This window comes from Miniopterus schreibersii (genome assembly GCF_964146895.1).
Source record: "Miniopterus schreibersii genome assembly, chromosome: X".
In the NCBI taxonomy this organism is placed as follows: domain Eukaryota; kingdom Metazoa; phylum Chordata; class Mammalia; order Chiroptera; family Miniopteridae; genus Miniopterus; species Miniopterus schreibersii.
This window is the reverse complement of record NC_138104.1, coordinates 103,874,311-103,893,649: the sequence shown is the minus strand read 5'-3', so window position 1 is coordinate 103,893,649 and position 19,339 is coordinate 103,874,311. Positions and strand designations below refer to the sequence as shown.

Sequence of the window (19,339 nt, the reverse complement as noted above, 5' to 3'; positions counted from 1 at the left end):
TAAAGATATATTTAAAAAAAAAAATCCACCAATGAATTCATCAGTAAGTGGAACAGCAAATTGCTGTTTCTGTCCCTCCCTCCCTCCCTCTCTCAAAATCAATCAGTAGATCAAAAATTCTTCGTATCCTTCATGGCAGTGACTATGGTAGAAATAAAACGTACGCCAAGGCTCTCACAATGCGTAAGATGTGTAAATCGTTGTGCTTGCCTTTCGGTGTGTTTAACAGCCCCTGCTCCGTTGGTCTTGTGTCATGGCTGGTGAAAACCTGGGCCCCCTTGGACTCTTAGGAGGGGAGGGAGGAGACGCCAGGAGAGAGGGGCCTGGGGGAGGTGGCGGCTCTGTTCTGCCCGCTGCTCCGCTCGCTGTGTGCCCGACGCGGGCGCTCGCTGTCTCGGTGCCACGGAGCAGGGGAAATAGTTGAGCCTGGCGTTGCGGGGCCGCGTCCCGCCAGCCCCTCGCCGTGAGCGGAGCACAGAGCGTCGCGGACGTTTGCTGCGCCGGCCGCAGGTTCAGCCTTCTGGGTGCAAGTCTCCCGAAGCCGCGCGGCGTCCCTGGGCCGTCTGGTGCAGTGACCTGGCGGCTGCTTCCACTGGCTTTCGGTGCTGGGCATGCCGCTCTTACTGATGGCTTCCCCGGTTTCCTCTCTTTCGATTCTTGTTAAAGCCACATAAATTTGGGGGAATTTGGACCCTTTCCCCCCTAACCTACCGTTCCTGCTTGATGACGGATTACATTTTTAGTTCGAGAAATTCCTGAAGGTCCCTGTGGGATTCGGAGTGATTTCCTTGAAATTTTTTTATTTTTTTCCCCGTTTGAGGCACCGCTGGTCCTGGGGTGCTCGTGAGAGAACCCTCACTCCTGGTCCTAAATCAGACGCTCAGAGCGAGTCAGTGCCCACCCCCTCCCCCCTGTCCGTGAGTCTAAGGCCGGCGCATAATCTGATAGCAAAATGCCTGCGGCTGGCGCTTGCAAAGGGGTCTCCCCCCACTTCCTCTCGGGCTAATGAAAGGCTGGGGGGCAGGACCGGGTGCCCTCTGATCCTTTGCTTTCCCCAGGGAGCGGACGGAGCTGCCTCAGGAATGTTGCCTTTCCTTCCACCAGTGCTGCGGGCGGGAGCCCAGGTCCACCCGTGTCTCTGTGTCTGTCTGTGTCTGTCTGTCCCTCCCTCTCCCCGCCCCCCTTCCTTCTCTACCACCTTTCCTGAGGGTGGGGTGAGGTCTTCCTGGGGAGGGGGGGAGGAAAGGAGGGAGGGAAGGAAAGAAAGAAAACTGGAACTTGTTCCCAGAGCATCTGCTTTGCCCTTTATTTTTAAAAAATATTTTTATTGATTTTTAGAAAGAAAGGGCGAGGGAGTGAGAGGGGAGCATAGATGGTCTGCCTCCTGCACGCCCCCCACCAGGGATGGACCTGCAGCCCCGGCAGGGCCCTGACTGGGAATGGAGCCAGCAGCGCTTGGGCCCACGCTGACGCTCAGCCATTGAGGCACACCGGCCAGGCCCTTTTCCGACACTGTCCTGCGCACGAGGTGGCCAGGGTGCTGTTGCCTGAAGGGCTCGTGACCCGGAGTGCGGGATACTTGTCCTCACGGGTGCGGAGCACTGGGATCCTGGACGGGCGGGGAGGGTGCTGGTCCTTCGCGGGGCTGGTTCCCTGTCACTCTGTCTCTGCCCTTCCCAGTCTCTGTGCTGGGACCAGCCGAGCCCCAGCCCCGGCCTGGGCTCTTCGAAGTCACCCTGGCCAAAAGGGACCCCTCGCCCGCCTGCACCCGGCCCGTGTTTCCCTTCCTGGGCCTGAGGACCCACCGAGCAGCCGCCCAGCTCCTCGCTGTCAGACCCGCCTGTGCTCGCTGCGGCTCCGTTTCCCGCCCGCACTCCCTCCCCCAGAGCGGTCCTTCTGCTTTGCATTCTGCACCTCACCCTTTCTCCAACGCCACCCCGAAACCCACCTTCCCTAGAGTTTCCTCTGCTCGTCCCAGGTGGGGGTGGAGCCGTCTTCCAGTTCCCCTGGCAGCGTTGTTTGGTGACACTGTGTGGCCTGGTGTTCATTTCTGTGTATGCCTGGGGCCACTGGATGCTGTTGCAGCCCACGTGGTGTCCACTCTCTTCCCACAGGTCCCCTTAGGACCCTCCCTCCCTGGGTTGTGTGCACCCCCCGGGTTGGCCTGACTGCACCAGTGGGAACCCATTTTTCTGGCCACGGATGATTTTGGAGTGAGCTTGTGTTTTCCTCTGGCCTGCCAGGAGAGTGGGCAGCTCTGAGCTGGGCATGGATCAGGGCGGGGCAGGAAGGTCTGGGCAAGGCATGGAGCTGGGCATGGGTGGAGCTGGGCTGGGCATGGAGCTGGGCGGGGCGTGGAGCTGGGTGGGGCATGGAGCTGGGCATGGGTGGAGCTGAGCTGGGCATGGAGCTGGGCAGGCCGTGGAGCTGGGTGGGGCATGGAGCTGGACATGGGTGGAGCTGAGCTGGGCATGGAGCTGGGCAGGCTGTGGAGCTGGGTGGGGCACGGAGCTGGGCATGAGTGGAGCTGGGCTGGGCATGGAATGGGCAGGGCCTGGAGCTGAGCTGGGCTGGGTGCAGAGCTGAGCAGGAGTGGAGGAACCAAGGTCCCTGGGGGCAGCAAGGACCCAAGTCAGCCGCACTGACCCCTTTTAAGTGAAATAACATTTCCTGTTTCTCCGGCCTGCTGGAGGCTAGGAGTTGGGGCTGGTGGAGCCCTTTTTCTCTTACCAGTGATAGTTTCAGGCATGGCAGGGCCCCCACCCTGCAGCAGGGGGCCCCCAGGCTGCTGATCGGGAAACAGAATGAATTGGTGACGACATCCACCTGCCCTTAAGGGGGCCGGTGCAGGTTTCCCAACCCCCTCCTTCCGCCAGTCATCTTATCATGACCTTGTCTGTGTCTTATCATGACCTTCCCCGTGTCTTATCGTGACCTTATCATCAACACCACATTCCAACCTTTCGGGAGTGGACCAGGCCTTGGGGACACTGAGGGACACTTCTTAAAGCTTTGGTTCATTCTCAGATCCAGCTGGGGGATTAATCTCAGCAGAACCCCTCGGCCCGCGGACGGGCTGACCTGGGGACTCAACGACTTTGCCGTGTTCTTGGGCAGGGCCTTGTTCGTTTCAATTTCGGGGCTCATCCGGGAGATCTGAAAACCTTCTACGAATTAAGCTTGTTGTTTAAAAAAAAAAAATCCTTGAAGCTCAGTTTAACTGTACAGGAATTTTCAAATACATCGTATGTGGTTATGATACGGATGTGCACTTTTTTTTAATATTTCTAAAAAGGTTTCGAGGAAGGGAGAGCCAGAGAAACATGAATGTGTGAGAGATACATTGATTGGTGGCCTCCTGGACTCGTCCTGACTGAGGATGGGACCTGCAGCCTGGGGGTATACCCTGCCCAGGGATCAAACCCGGCCTTCGGGGCACAGAATGACTCTCCCACCACTGGGCCACCCGGCGGGGCCGGATGTATGCCTTTTAAAGGCACACTGAGGAGCTTATTACTCTCAGGGAAGCACTAATACTAGTTAAATTTATGCTTTGCCTCCAGTTTTAATACATTTTTATAATGAAGTAGAACTCTCATTCACAAAAGTGACCCCAAAATGACTCAAACAGCTGGGCGACTCTTCATGGACTGAACACGGCTGTGTAAGCCGGTACCCAGATCCCGAAGAACGACATTGCTCTTTACGTCCCAGCCCCAGAGGTGCCTGCAAACCTCTGCCCAGAGCTGCCGCTGTTGTGAATTCTCACCCCATAGCCTTGCCTCTATTTGCCTTATATAAATGGCGTAAGTATAGTTTTTTTGCATTGAGTTTTTCCCACTCAGTCTTATGTTCGTGAGAGCCCTATTATTGCTCGTAGCAATAACAGTTCATTCATTTTCTTTGCTGAATTTCGGTGGTTTTTTGTGGGTTTTTTTGCCTTTCTTCAAAGGGCTCTTTTGAAAATGTTTGGTGGCTTTGACCTTCTTGTGGTCCCTTTCATCTTTCCCCGGAGAAGAGTCCTCCTTCCCCGGAGAAGAGCCATCTTGAACACGGATCTGGCATCTGCTTTGCCTCCGAGCCCAGGCCTGGCGGCTCCGTGGTGGGCGTCTGCCTCCCAGAAAGCCCACTGTTTCCCGGCCACTTTGGAGCTGTTTGAATAGCGGGCTGGGCGTCACGCTAACACGCTGCTCTTGGGTTTCCTTTCATGTCATGTTCGCACGGTGGGAGGCTGGTAAGGTCTGGTGGCGGTGGGGGGGGGTGTCTTAGTGGTACAGTTTGGACTCCCAGACACATAACTTCCCACTTTTAAAGGGGGGATTAGCTGCTGGGATATCATCTTTGATGTGTTGGGTTTCTTCATGTTGATATCTTCTTTAAATGTTTTTATTGGTTTTGGAGACCGAGAGGAAGGGAGAAGGGGAGAGAGAGAGAAACACAGATGAGAGACAATCATTGATTTGCTCCCTCCTGCGCGCCCCCTACTGGGGATCAAGCCCACAACCCGGACACGTGCCCCGACCAGGAATCAAACCAGTGATCTGGTTCGTGGGTCGATGCTCAGCTCCCGAGCCACGCCCGCCAGGGCTCTCATTCTGGTTTCTTAAGGCTGTTAGACATTTTTACTCTGCTTGTCTTGGCTTCACCTCAATATCCATGGAACCAGACGAATCTCCTTGTAGAATAAGCCTGGCTAACCAGGTGATAGCATTCACACCAGTGGGAAGGAGTTGGACCTCGAGATTCTTGAACACCGCTCTACATGGGTTGGGGCTTTGTTTCCATTGGGTGCCCCGGGAGTGACATTCGCCTTAGGGATGTTCGGGGCACAGGGCCTGGTCTGCTGGACAGGATTGGGGTTTCAGAGACAGTATTTTTTTTTTTTTAATATAGCTTTAGTGATTTCCGAGAGAGGAAAGGAGAGGGAGAGAGAGAGATAGAAACACCAATGATGACAGAGTCATTGATCGAGCCCGCAACCCGGGCATGTGCCCTGACCGGGAATCGAACCCGATCACCTGGATCCCAGGTCGATGCTCAACCGCTGAGCCACGCCCGGCTGGGCGAGAGTATTTTGCAGAGAGGGACTGGGGCGTGGTGGGTGAGGTCTCGGGGAATGAGTAGAAACATTTTTTCATTGGGAGAGTAATTGATGAACGTCCAGTTGTACAAAGCGTCCTATTCCTAGGAAGTCCGCGGGGCAGGCCTGGGCCCGCCCTGGAGTATGAGCGAGACCTGGCGGTTGTTACACTCAGTCTTCTCGCCCTTACTGCAGTTGTGGAGCCCGCCCTCTGGCGTCACCTCTAAGTGCCTGTGCTAACTTACGTGCCAGCTGACGGCTGGACACAGCAGTCCCAGCCTCGTGATCCCCTCCTTGCCATCTTTTTTTTTTTTAATCAAACATTTATTTTGAAGTAACTGTCGATTCACATGCAGTTGTAAGCACCTACGGGCACACCTCAGAGATACCGCAGGTTCGGTTGCAGACCGCCGCAAGACAGTGGGCATCACCGTGAAACGGGTCGCCAGCCTTTTGCTGGCGGAGCGTCTTGCCTTTGAATTATTAAAAAAATGCAACACCTGTGAAGCACCATAAAGCAGCGTGCAATCCAGTGAGGTGTGCCGGGAACAGCTTTCAAAGCCCTCGTAACAGTATCACACCAGGACATTCATGTGCGTGACGGGATACACTGTTTCCATCCCCGCAGGGATCCCTCCTGGGGCCCCTGTATGGCCACACTGGCTTCCCCCCGCCCCGCCTTAATTCCCGGCTGTTCTCTCTATAACTGTCATTTGAAGACTGTTACATAATTGGAATCGTGCCACGTGTGACCTTTCAGCGTTGGGCGTTTTCACTCCGCCGGGCTCTCTGGAGACCCCACCAATAGAGTGGATCAGTCCTTTAATGCTGAGCAGTGGTCCAGACTCCCCGCATATCGGGGGGCCTTGGGCCAGCCTCCTGCCTCTGGGCGGCGGAGGGCCTGGGCACAGGCGGGGTGGGGCAGAGGCAGAGTTTCTGCCCTGGCCGTCGCTGACTTCCCGCCTTGTTCCTGTCCACTCTCTGGAACCCCCTGGGACGGTGCCTGGTCCCGTGGTACCCCTGATTCCCTGGCTCTGTAATAAATCGCACTTGGCTCTGGGAGCCCTGAATGGCCCGGAGCCCCGCGAGTCCTTGGTCCGCTCCGCCCACCCGCACCCCTGCCCACTCCCTCGGTACTTTCCCGGGCGGGGACAGTAGGCGCTATTCCAGGAGGCATGTGTAGGAGTGTGGAAAGGTCCAGAGGTTCTGTGTCCGCCGCTCCCCCAAATACTCTGCTTTCTGGTTACACCCTATTCGTTAGCTTCTGCTTTGGGGGCCAGCTCTATCCTGCTTTCATAAAGAGGCAAAGCTCAAAACCTTCTTCTGTAGGGAAACTGTTACTTATTGACGGTTTAGCCTGGAATTTAGCTCCGAGCGGAGGATGCCCCCCAGGTGACTGGAATTGATTTTATCCCGTCAGCGTCTAGTTGTGAATTAACAGGAGGTCACCGTGGTGGAGAAGAGGCCTGTCATCGCCTCACTCCCTGGGCCCAGAGAGAGGCCTGCTCTTTAAGCGCAGTCTCTTGTAAAGTTGACGGCGACACGTTGCACTGGGGGGGGGGGGGTGACCGCCAGCTGGCTGGGCCACAGGAGCCTTCAAATCCCCGGGGGAGGTTACTGCCCAGGAAAAGGCTATGTGATAGTCTGCAAAACCAGATACCACCTCCCGGCAACACATCCACCTAAAGCTTTGATTAATTGGCACTTTCAGTTAACGAGACTTTTTTTTTTTCCATGCTCTGCCTTCAAGAAGGGTCCTCCCACCTCCTCTGTGCCTTAAGCAGTCCCGTGGGTACCCAACGCACTACCTGCCGATGCCCAGACCACCTGCTGAGATCTGTCTCTTCACAGCACCCGAGGCTTGGTTCTTAATTGCCACCTCCTTGAATTTCTACTGGAGCTGGGCCTGCTCAAAACTTGATTTTTACCCCAGTTTCTCCTGAGGACACACATGACACCTATTAGTGCAGTCTGCGTGGATGGATTGTGGTTTAAGACTGTTGAATTAGACCCGAGAGAAGAATGATGATTGTGGCATTGGAGTTGTGAAATTTTTTAAAGTCAGGATTGAACTGGTGATAAGGAGAGAGAGACAGAGAGACACATCAATTGGTTGCCTCCTGCACGTGCCCCGACTGGGCTGGGGATTGAATCTGCAACCCAGGTACATGCCCTTGAGTGGGAATCGAACCTGAGACCCTTTGGTGCTCAGGCCAGTGCTCTAACCACTGAGAAATGCTGGCAGGGCTCAAGGGCCTCTTTTTAAAGGAGGACATTGAAATTTACCTTTTCCTACCTGAGAATTGTGCCCTCAACGTCAAAATCTGGCAAAAGGACTTTTTCCCCACTCGTGTTGGTATTTTAGCTATGTCTGGAATCCGTCCCTAAGCTACACTGATTTTGTTTTCAGAATCCTTGGGCAGAAATGTTTTTAGAGCCCGTCATGGGAGATAGCAGCCTCCCCCCCCTTTTTTTGAAGACAGTAATTAAAAATCTCAAATATTTTCATGTCAGTTCTAAAAGATAAGTGTATGTTTTGCATCAGATTCTGTCCCTAGAAGGATCGAAAAAAGCGTTGGAGATGGAATGAAGCTGGGCTGTGGCCAGCTGCAAAAACAGCCTTGACCTTGAAGCTTTTCTATGACCTTGATGAGTGTCGAACCACCTGGACCCAGGACAGAACGATGCTCTAAGGTGTGTCAAGCGCCCGGCATCTCTGTGCCTAGCTTGGCACCCTTTTGCCCGTCATAAACTTGGCACATAATTAACTCGGTGTTTTCCTCTGACCAGTGACTGATTCAGTCCTCGACTTGGAAAACAGTACAGGTGGGCTCCTAAGGAAATGCTGACATACTTGTCCAAGTTTGCAGCCCCCAAAGCACAATCTACAGGGTCCCGAGCCTGCCCTGCCTTGGTGGAGGCTGCGGCACGCCTGGGGATGAAAAGTTCGCCAGTTCGAGTCTCTTTATTTTAAAGACTTGGGACTGTTTCCATTTCTTCCCTAAGCTACGAATGAACTCGGGAGAAATAAACATAACTATAAGGAGGGGAGCTTTTGCCTGTGAAAGTTGGCTGGTGGAAAAAGCCAACCAGGGGTTTCTTGTGCAGTCTCGTCTTGATTGGAGGAGTGTAAATCTCCAGGGTTGTCTGTGACCGAGGAGGGTTCCAAGTTAGTTACATAGTAGCCTGGCTACAAGTTACGTAGTAGCTTCGTTACAAGTTACGTAGTAGCTTCGTTACAAGTTACATAGTAGCTGGCTGCCTTGGTTTGCTTCTAGCTCCAGTTGTGGTGGAGCAATAACAGTACTGATGAGATGGGGGCCGTGTTTAGTGTAATAAAATACCTGCCCTCCCGTAGTCCTCTAGCATTTAAACAACTTAGATGCTATGGCTGACTGTCCAGCCCTCAGTCCCTTGCACCGTAATTTTATTGTAAAACGTGCATTCTCAGGCCATCCCTGTGTCAGTAAGGGGGACAGCACCAGCGAGCAGGAACATCAGGACTCGTGGCTGGTCGGTTTGTCCGGCACATGCAACGCGTCTTACTTCTTCACTGAAAACGTATCTACAGCAGGACAGTGGGTTTTTTTGTTTGTTTTGGTTTCTTTTTTTTATTGTTGGGAGTATTACAGACATCCCCCATTTGTCCCCCCTTACTCCCCTCCACCCATCTCCCACCCTCCCCAGCCCCCCCCGGCCATTGTCTGTGTCCGTGGGCAGTTCATATATGCTTATTCGTTCTTTGGTTAATCACTTCCAGCTCTCCTTCCCGCCTTCCCTCTGAGGTTAAGTTCCCCTGCCAGGTCCCCTTTATAAGTTACCACAGGCACGTGTGAAACAATCGATTCAAGAATGAAGAATGTGGTCCCTGAACAGCCAGAAGACAGTGGCTCATGGTAGGGAACCCAGAACCCTCACATCAGTTCTGAGCCAACCAAGTACAGAAAATACTGTAAATCAATGAACTGCACAGTTCCTACTAAGAATATCACTTCCCTACCAGATTCTTCCAATAGCTGAAATTCTGGGGCTCTAATTAATCTAACGATTAAAATGGGCCTTATGGTATGAATGGAATAGTAAAATTTCTCGCAGAATTCTTAAGATGGCAAAACATTTTTCTGCGTGAAAGAGCAACAGCCAGGTGGGAATGGGTGTTCTGTGTGTGCCAGGGCTCGCCCGGTGTGCTCCGGGCACCGCCGCTGAGCGGCCAGGTGTGGCCGGCGCCTGCGCAAACAGGAGTGCCACCCAGCGGTCCTCGTGGTCCGTCTCCAAGCGCGCTGTCTTTAACTTGGGCAGTTTCTTGGGCAAAGTTTGTTTCTCATTCTGGAGTTCTTCTGCCTATTGTTTCCTTTTCCAAGTCAAATAATTTTTCCTTGAGTGCATTCACTTCCTCCAAGGCATCATTTCTTTCACGCTTACGTCTTTCCATTTTGTCTGCTTCTAGGGACTCCCAGGCAATAAGCTGTGAATCTGATATTTTGGAAATTTCACGTGCACCAACATTTACGTCGCCCGACTGCAAACAAAACAAGTTTCGGGCAAGCCGGACAAAATCTCTAAAAGACACTGTGCCCTTTGGGTCTACTTGCACGTGGTGCCTCAGGGCCTGGTGGGGCTCCTTTGTGGGCTGAATGCCAAGAGAATGTAGAGCCGTTTCCAGTTTCTCTGCCTTCAGGGGAACGGAGGGACTTAGGGAAATCGTCCCTTGTGGTCCATAACTGTCAGCCCAGGCAAGGGCAGGTTCTGTATGAGGCATATCCATAGAGCTGTGGTTCAGAGAAGTTATTGAAGTCCGTTCCCTTTTCTTCTATCCAGTTTTTAACTTAAACGATCGATGGTAAAACAGCCTCTGTAGTTTTGGGACTGGTGAGGTCTTGGGAAATCAGTATTTCAGGGTGAGAAGACTAACTACTGGGGCGTGGGGTTCAAATTTTCCCAGGGCCTGTAAACGGGATGTACACGATGGCTTTTCTGGGTGACTGCCGTCCAAGTTTTGTCTTAATGTTATCTCCCAAGCAGATTCTGACCTCAACTTGGCTCGGGTAATGATGCCTGATCGTAAATTTCTTGTTTATTGAGACAGGTTGATCTCCTGCACCAGAAGGTGACTGGTTTGATTCCCGGTCAGGGCACATGCCCGGGTTGCGGGCTCGATCCCCAGTAGGGGGCGTGCAGGAGGCAGCCGATCCAGATCCATGACTGTCATCATTGATGTTTCTATCTCTCTCTTTCCATCCCCCTTCCTCTCTCTCTAAAAATCAATAAAAAAAATATATTTTCAAAAGCAAAGGAGTGCCGACATTTGAGGACATAAAAATCCAGATGTTCAGCTTCTTCAAAAACTTAGGCCCTGGTCAGTGTGGCTCAGTTGGTTGGGGTGTTGTCCTGTGCACCCAAAGGTCACCCATTTGATTCCCACTCAGGGCACATGCCCAGGTTGTAGGCTCGATTCCCAGTCGGGGTGCGTCCGGGAGGCAGTGCCTCGATGTTTCTCTCTCCCTCTCCCTTCCTGTCTCTCTAAAAAAATTAATTAAAAAATATTTTTAAAAAAGCAACAACTTAAAACCTTGGAAGAGCTGCGGACGCAGGTATTGATTTCCACAGGACTCCCAGGAGCCGGCCCCCGGGCAGTGGCTGCATGTTCAGAGGTGACACCTGCCACGTCCCCAGGGCCCCCTCTCAAGTCTTTTGTACACGCAGCCCCTTCCCAACTTGCGTGTGCACCCCAGACCTTCCTGTGTCCTCCACGCCGTCTTTGATGTCTGGCCACGTTTGTTTGGGCTGCTGGGAAAAAATACCACAGGCTGGGTGTGTTAGGAACTAGAAACATTTCTTTCTCATACTTGTGGAGGCTGGAAGGCCATTGGGGTCTCATGACCTCATCACCTCCCAAAGGTCCCACCTCCTGACACTGTCCCACGGGGGTTGGGATTTCAGCAAGTAAATTCGGGGCAGGCACAAACTTTCAATCTGTGGCGACATCATTGAAAAGAGTTTTTCAGAGAGAAAGAGAGCCCTCGTGACGGGTGAGATCACCCATGTTTTTACCCAATAAATAGACAAAGGGCGCCCTGACCGGTGTGCACAGTGGTTAGAGCATCCGTCCAAGCACCGGAGGGTCTCGGGTTCAGTTCCCGGTCAAGAGCACATACCTGGGTTGCGGTTCATTCCCCGCTCCCAAAAGTATCCTCAGGTGAGGATTGACAAAAATTAAAATTAAAATTAAAAATGAAAAGGCCAAGGGGCCCCTGCGCGCCCAGAGGGAAGGTGAACTAGCCTTGGCCGAGCTCCCTTTGAGTGGCCCTACGATGCGTCACACAGGGGCCGCCTTATCTGAAGGAAGGAGCGGCCGATGCTTTGAAATAGCTGCTGGCTGGGAGCATCCGTTGAAAATAAGCAGCTGTGTGGGCTGGACAGCTTTGTTCTCACGTCCGGCGGTCCCTTTCCTGCCTCTGGATCGCCCGTCGGCTCTTCAGATGGCTTTTCACTCCGAAAGCTGCAGAATGAAGGAATTCCAGGCGCGTCTGTTCAGCCAGCCCCAAGATGTTCCCACTGCTCGGTTCCAAAAGGCCCGGGAAGAGAGGGCTCGGGCGGCGGGTCTGGCTCCTAGACGGGCGGGAGCGGCCGGGCGCGGTGCCCCCATGGTTTGTATGTCTGAGACCCGCTTGGGCGGCCAGGACTGTGCTGGGCTGTTCCTTCCGTAGTCGGAGGATGGGAACAGGGCGTCCCGCAAGGAACTCGCTGTCTTAGCTGATTCTTTTATTTCTTTTATTTTTTTTAACCCCCACCTAAGGATATGCTTTAGAGAGAGGAAGGGAAGGAGGGAAAGGGAGAGAGACAGAGGCGAGGGTTTACAAAAAAATAAGAATTAGGAATAAAAAGGCGGCGCGGCCCCCGAGCGCCCAGGGGGAAGATGGACTGGCCTTGGCTGAGCTCCCTGTGGGCCGCCCCCCCGCGCGTCCCTGGGGGGGGCGGGGGGGCGTTTTGTGTTCTGTTGGTTGTCTCGGGTGCTTCCGTTTTGGACACTGATAAATGACAGTGTAAATAAAATGATCTGTAAACGTACTTGTGCAGCACTTTAGAGTTTACAAAACATTTTCATCGTGGTCTCACTTTTATTCTCGGGCCCGTCGTGGGATGTGAGGCGATCGACTCTTACCACCGTTTTTGGGGGCGGCAGACAAAGGAGAATTAAGGGACCTTCCCCAGATCTCCTAGTTAAGGGAGTGGTAAGGGGCACGTTTTGGGACTAGATCACCCCTCGTCTCTCCTAAACCTTCCCTGGAAACTCGGCGGCTCCTCCGTCCCCTCCGTGGCCTGTAATTCTCGTATTTCCTGCCTGTGCTGCCAGGGCCCGGGCACGTCTCTGTTCCTGCCCTGGTCACGTAGAATTTATACCCAGCAGGGTGCAGCTGGGCGGTAAGAACCACAGAGTAAATTGGAACGGGCGATGCTTACTACGGAGCCAGAGTCCGCAAGCTGCGCGGATACCAACACAGCCCTGTGCTGATGTCTCCTGGTCGGGCAGTTGCCATGGAGACCCGAGGCCCCGCAAAGCCTAAAATACTTGTTACTATGTGGCTCTGTACGGAAAAGTGTGCCGGCCCCTGCGCAGAGAATTAACCATTAACAGATGATTACTTAGTATCGATTTATGGCTGTGTAACTATTAACTAGCAAACCCCGCTGGGCAGGCGTAGAGCATGCCAAGGAATGCGGGGCGGCCGCCGTGAGGAGCACCCCCGCCTCCGAGGCCGAGGCAGGTTACCCGAGGAAGGCGGCTGGAGCTGCCCCTCGGAGACCCAGGTGTCCACAGAGCGGGCGTGACCGCGGCCGCTGGCCAGTGGACAAGTTCGCCGAGCGCCACATGCCAGCTGGCAGGCAGGGAGCTCCCTGGGCAGCTGGGGTGCCAGTGGAACCTCCTGGGAGGCTACCCAGGTGCTGCGGGTGAAACTCACCGGGAAGCCACCCACTGCGGTGCCAGGGAGTCGCCGCGCGCGTAGGGCCACGCTGTTCGTTCCACGCGGCTGCCTTGCGCGTTGCAGCAGGCCGGAACCGAGGCTGGAACGGGAAGCCTGGCCTCCGCCGGTGACCCGCCGGCGCCCGGTGCTGACCGACCGCGCTCGGCGGGGTGCAGCCGGCCTGGCAGAGATGCGCCGGGACCCAGCGCGGGCCGTGAAGCCTGTGCGCGCAGCGGGGAGGCACCGCGGTGAGAACCGGGACGGCGTTGGCGGAGGCTGCTTACAGGCCTTTCCGTTTCTGCGTTGGTGCTTCCCTGACAGACAGGCAGTGACCGTCAGAAAGCGCTCCCTGTCCAGAAGCTGCTCCTTCCGCGGGCTCTGCAAAGGCCCGGGGTGCTCGGCCTTCCCCGCGTCTGGAGGGGGGCACCCGGCTGCCTCTGCCCTCCCCAGGGCTGTGGGCTCGCGGCTGGGGACGAAGGCGCCTCCCTGGGTTCCCTGTCCAGCCGGCCGGTTGGAGCTGTCGCTCCCAAGGACCTGAGGCAGAGTCCCCTTCCTTGCCTCCCTCGGGACCGCTCCAGGGCGGTCAGCTGTTTTGTTCTGTTTCTGTTTTGATTTCTGGCTGCTAATCGCAGTCTCCAGATCTTGCCCTTGCCTGGCATCTCTGGAGAGTCTTCCCTCAACGTTTTTGGGGGCCACATGCCCCCTTTGTAGAGGAGCTCATCCCACTGTCATTTGCCTTGCGCCCAGCTCCCTGGCCTGGCCACGTCTGCCTTTATTTAAAATATATATATATATATATTTTTATTACTTTTTGGAGAGAGGAAGGGAAAGGGAAAGAGAAACATGGCCGGGCTCCCTTCTTCACGCCCCCGTGAGCCTCAGGACACACCCTCGCGTTGCTAAGCACCAGCCCGAACACCCGGTGCTGGTAGTGGGTGGGTTTGGGGTTTATTTTGTTAGATTTAAAAAATATTGTTCTATCATTTGTCTTGCCTTCTGGTATTTTTCTGTGGTCAGCCATGAGGAAAGGAATTTTTCTTTTGTGGTTGAAATTTTATGGGTTGTTTTGAGGCTCAGTGCCCAGGCATTTGAATCTGGGCACCGTTCTGAACCGGCGTGTGTGCTGAAAATGCAAGACGCCGTGTAGCTCCGGTTCTGCTCTAAGGAGCGGTTTCCGTGACGTCCCAGGGTGACAGGTGGAAGGAAGCACATTGCCCAGGGGAGGGTGCGAAGTGCCGAGTTCGGGTTCCGCCCAGGCCTCGCTCACACACGGTTTAATATCATGAAATGACATGACCCAATTTTTATTTTCATGGCTCACATGCCTTGAAATTAATATATGAACTTAAAATATATATATGAAGTTACGCCTTGGCCGGTGTGGCTCAGTGGTTAGAGTGTTAGCCTGCTTCAGAGTGGGGTGAGGGGGATTCCCCCCTTAAACACGTTTCTGGAGCGACTATAGAGCATGCATTTCCAAAGCGGTTGGTGAAATATTGCTGAGAAGAGGGACCGGGGGGGCGGGGGACACGACCGTGATAAGACGTGGCTCGCGGGTTCCAATTTGCTTTCTGCGTGTGGATCTTCCTTAGTGTCTTTCTGCCTCTTTCCCTTCTCTTTGTCTGAGGGTTTCCCTTTCCTGACGCCTTTTTGCTGGAACCCGGACTTCCCGGCTGCCATCGCCCCGCACGCGGGGCCGGGAACGATGTTCCGTTCACGCCTGCACACACCTGGCCGCAGGTGTTGAGTGTTCCACGGGCTTCTCTGCCATCCGAGGATCTCGCCGTCGGGTGCTTTTCCTGGCTGAGTCCCGTTTCCTCTCGGCAGCAGCCGAGCTCGGGGGGGGGGGGGGGGGGGGGGGGGGGGGGGGGAGTGAGTCAAGGGCTTCAATGAGCCAGACGCAGGAGGTGACATCAGCGATTGTCTGGTGGAACAAAAGGCCTTGCTTTGTCACCTGTGGATCTCCCTGTCTGGAAGGGGAGGCGTTCCTGAGATGCTCATGGCTGATAACACCCCGGTGTGATTCATGGGCTTTGAAATAGGATCATTGCACTTTTAAAAAATTTTGGTTTTGCCCTGGCCGGCGTGGCTCGGTGGTTGGAGCGTTGGCCTACGTACCAAAGGCTCTCGGGTTCGATTCCTGGTCAAGGGCACGTGCCTGGGTTGCAGGTTCGATGCCCAGCCCCGCTTTGGGCACCTGCAGGAGGCGACCAATGGATCTTTCTCTCTCCCCCCCCTCCCTCTCTTCCACTCTCTAAAAATCAATGGAAAAAATACCCTCAGGTGAGCATTCACAACAACAAAAAAAGCTCTTTTTTCATTTTTGACCTCTGGTCGTTGTGATTTCTGCACAGGGCTCAAGGTCAAGGCGTCCACGGGGCCGCAGACCTCTGCTCCGCCCTTCAGGTCACCACTGAGGGCGGGAGTGCTTCCTCCTAAGGACGCCCTGGGTCCTTGCTTACGTTAGTTTTCGCTGCCTGGCCTTGGTCCGACCCTTGCTTCTGTCCGGTGCAAAGACCAAGTTGGTACCTGGCAGGACCCACGTCCTTCCCACCTTGTTCGCAGGCAGGAGAAGTTTGCGAAACCAGCCTCCCAGATGTATGCGCCTGAATCGTAAGGTCCCTCCCCTGCGTGCAGGCCGCCGCCTCTGGGCCCCGGTGCCTACATCCAGGATGTGGTTCAGATTCAAGGTCAAGTTCCCAGTCTCCCCTTCTGCCCTTTTCCTCCCTCTGACGCTCCAGCGAGAGCTTCGCTCCCTCCCAGGCTGGCATTCCTCAGGCCCGGCTTCCTGTCTCCACCCATCTTCACATCCAGAGCCTCTTCGGAAAGTCTCCCCATCTGCGCGGCTGTTTGTTTTTGTGTGTTTTTTTTTAAATATGTCTTTATTGATTTCAGGGAGAGGGGGAGAGAGAGAGAAACATCAATGATGAGAGTCATTGATCGGCTGCCTCCTGCACGCCCCCGACTGGGGATCGAGCCCGAAACCCAGGCATGTGCCCTGACTGGGAATCAAACCCCGATCGCCTGGATCCCAGGTCGACGCTCAGCCGCGGAGCCACGTCGGCCTGGCTCTCTCTCGTGTTTCTAGCCTCTAAGCCTTTTCATGTTCACCCCGAGACGGAGGGGAGCATTGGCGCCCACACTCTTGCTGCTCCGGGGCCACGTGCGCCTGGTCCCCACGGGAACAGAGGTGCTTTTGCATTTGTGGGTCTTCATTTTCTGTTGTTGTTGTTAATCTTTGCCTGATTTTTCACATTGATTTTTAGAGAGAGCAGAAAGGCGGGGGGAGAGGGAGCGCGAGAGAGAAACGGCAACGTGAGAGAGACATGGATTGGTTGCCTCCCGAACATGCCCCGGGCTGGGGATCGAACCTGCAACCCAGGTACATGCCCTGGACCGGGAATTGGACCCACGACCCTTCGGTGCGCAGGCCGATGCTTTAACCACTGAGCCAAACGGGCCCCGGGGAAATTTATTTATTTTATTTATTTTTTGTTTTTTGTGTGTGTTTTTTAAAATATATCTTTATTGATTTCAGAGAGAGGAAAGGAGACGGAGAGAGAGAGAGAGACAGAAACATCAATGATGAGAGAGTCATTTGTCAAGCCCACAACCCAGGCATGTGCCCCGACCGGGAATCGAACCCTGATCGCCTGGATCCTAGGTTGACGCTCAACCGCTGAGCCGCGCCCGGCCGGGCAAATTTATTTATTTTAAATTTTATTGTTGAGAGTATTACAGATGACCCCCTTTACCCCCCGCGGCCCCCCTCCACCCAGTTCCCACCCTGAGAACCTGCGTCTTAACCACGCCCTGGGTGACCGGTGCGCGCGTTCGTCTGCGAGGTGCTGTCCGAAGCCTGTGCCTGCCTCCAGGTAGGAACCAGCTTTCGAGGCCCACCTTCTCCCTGCGCCCTGCAGTGTGGGCCAGCCCCCGCCCCACCCGACCCCGCTCGGCGTGGGGCCCAGGGGCCCGTCTTTGCTGGCCTCCTGTCTGTGGGTCTGTCTTCTGTGTAGGTCGCCTCCTTTGGTCCCCCCGCCTTCCACTGTTTCACTACCCTCTGCCGGGGGCCACTCCATGTGTGGGTCACCTTTCCCCGGGCACCTCCTCCCGCAGCCAGCTGCCCCCCGGACCTGCCCCCGCACGGCCCCTCGGCCTCTCACGCGGGGCGTGCGGACCTCGGGCCCTGCGCCGCGTGGAACCGGCGCCTTGGCTGTTACCTGTGGCCGAGGGTGTCATCTGGGGCAGGTGGGAACTTACAGCCCGTCTGTTACTGTGTCGGGATGAAACCGTCCAGACGTGTGGAGCAGCTGTTCACGGGACGAACTGCTTCAGAAGTTTGTGAGGAGTGGGCTTTAGCTTTGCGTGCGGAGTGGACGTGCAGCGAGTGATTGCTTCGTCCCCCCCAGAGGTCAGCTGTCCTCCGACCCAGGCGGGCATTTGGGGAACCGGCGAGGCGTTGTCAGGGCTCCGTCCGCAGCTCCGCAACTGCCCAGGGAGGGGCCGCCCGCTCGCGGCCGGTGCGGACTTGGCCGAATCCTTGGGTTTGGAGTAATTCTTGGGCTCGCCGGGGTGTACCGTCCAGGGGCAGTGACTTTCAAATCGTCCAGTAGTCTGTGCGTGACCATGCGTTACGCTCACGTTTCCCTGGCAGATTGCAAGGATAATGGCTTTTCGGTCCAAAACAGGAGTCGGCCAACGTTTTTGGTCAGGAGCCAAGCGGTAAATATGTCTGGCTTTGTGGGTTCAGCTTCTCCTTTCTGCCCCGTGGCCGTATGTAGACAGGGGCGTGGTCGTAATCCAATACAGTTTTATTTAAACTCCCTCCTCCCTCCAAAAAAGGCGGCGGCTGGCTGGATTTGGCTCCTGGGCCACGGCTGGGCAGGTATAGTGCACAACACAGATGCGGTTCATTCGTACGGAATTCGATTTTTCTCTGATGTGTTAATCGTCACCCAAGGATATTTTTTCCATTGATTTTTTTTTTTTTTTTTTTTTAGAGAGCGTGGAAGGGAGGGAGGGGGGAAGAGAGAAGCATCGATGTAAGAGAGACACATCGATTGGTTGCCTCCCGCAGGCTCCCCAACCGGGGCTGGGGATTGAACCTGCAACCCAGGCACGTGCCCTTGACTGGGAATCAAAGCTGAGAGCCTCGGGTGTGTAGGCCGACGCTCCACCACTGAGCCACACCGGCCAAGGCCGAATTCCGTTATTGCTACATCGGAAAAGTCAGGTTAAGTATTTAAAGATCAAGATTGTTCAGGGTTTAGGGAACCAGTCAACACATTGATTCATATGCGTTTAGTACTGAGTAGTGAATATGTTACTATGCACGGCCTGCTAGAATAATCTCATTAGGGTTATAATCAGAGAAATCGGGGAATATGAAATCGCAGGGATGGAGAGAAACGGGACCCTGCGTACGCCGATGTGGAATGGAAAGTGGGGCAGCCGCTGGAGAAAGCAGCCTGGCAGGCCCTGCCCAGGTAGCTCAGTTGGGTTAGAGCATCGCCCTGATACATCAAGGTTGCAGGTTCGATCCCTGGTTGGGCACAAATGAAACGAATGCATAGATAAGTGGAACAACAAATCTATGTTCCTTTCTCTCTCTCTCTCCCTTCCCCTCTCTCTAAGATCAATAAATAAAAATGTTTAAAAAAGAAAGAAAGCAGCCTGGCCATTCTTCAGAATGCTCACCGTAGTGCCCAGCAATTCGACTCCTAGATATATACCCAAGAGACATGCAGATACATACACAGAAACTTGGACACCAGGGTTCGCAGCAGCATACGGCCAAAATCTAACACCAACTCAAGCAGCCATCCGCTGACAAATGGATAAAATGTGGCATTCCGTACGGTGGAATATTACTCGGCCATGAAAAGGAACGTAGAAATACGCGCTCTACGTGTATGAACCTTGCAACGTGACACTGCGTGAAAAAAGCCAGACACAACATGCCGCGTATTGTGTAATTTATTTTCTGCGAGCTGTCCCGGGAAGGCAGGTCCGTGGAGACAGGAGGCGGACGAGCGGTTGGCGGGGCCTGGGGGGATCTGGGAGCGACTGCTAATAGGCCTGCGGTTTCTTTGGGGTTAGCGACGGGTCCTCAAGTTGACGATGGAGGTGGTTGAGCAGCAGGGTGAATAGACGAGGAAGCATTCACTGGGATATTTCTTGGGTGAACTGCAGGGTGTTGGGGTTGTATCTCAGTAAAGCTGTTACAGAGGTCATCGAACTAGGTACGGGATTAATGTTTGAGAAGCGATTCGTGAATTATAGAAGTGGTCGGTCA

The 19,339-nt window shown here is 54.5% G+C and overlaps 1 protein-coding gene across 1 annotated transcript in view; it reads left to right on the top strand.

The window, feature by feature from the left end:
- The window catches only part of SHROOM2 (shroom family member 2), a 99,846-nt gene that overhangs the window by 26,477 nt on the left and 54,030 nt on the right, over positions 1-19,339 (top strand). The window lies entirely within an intron of this gene.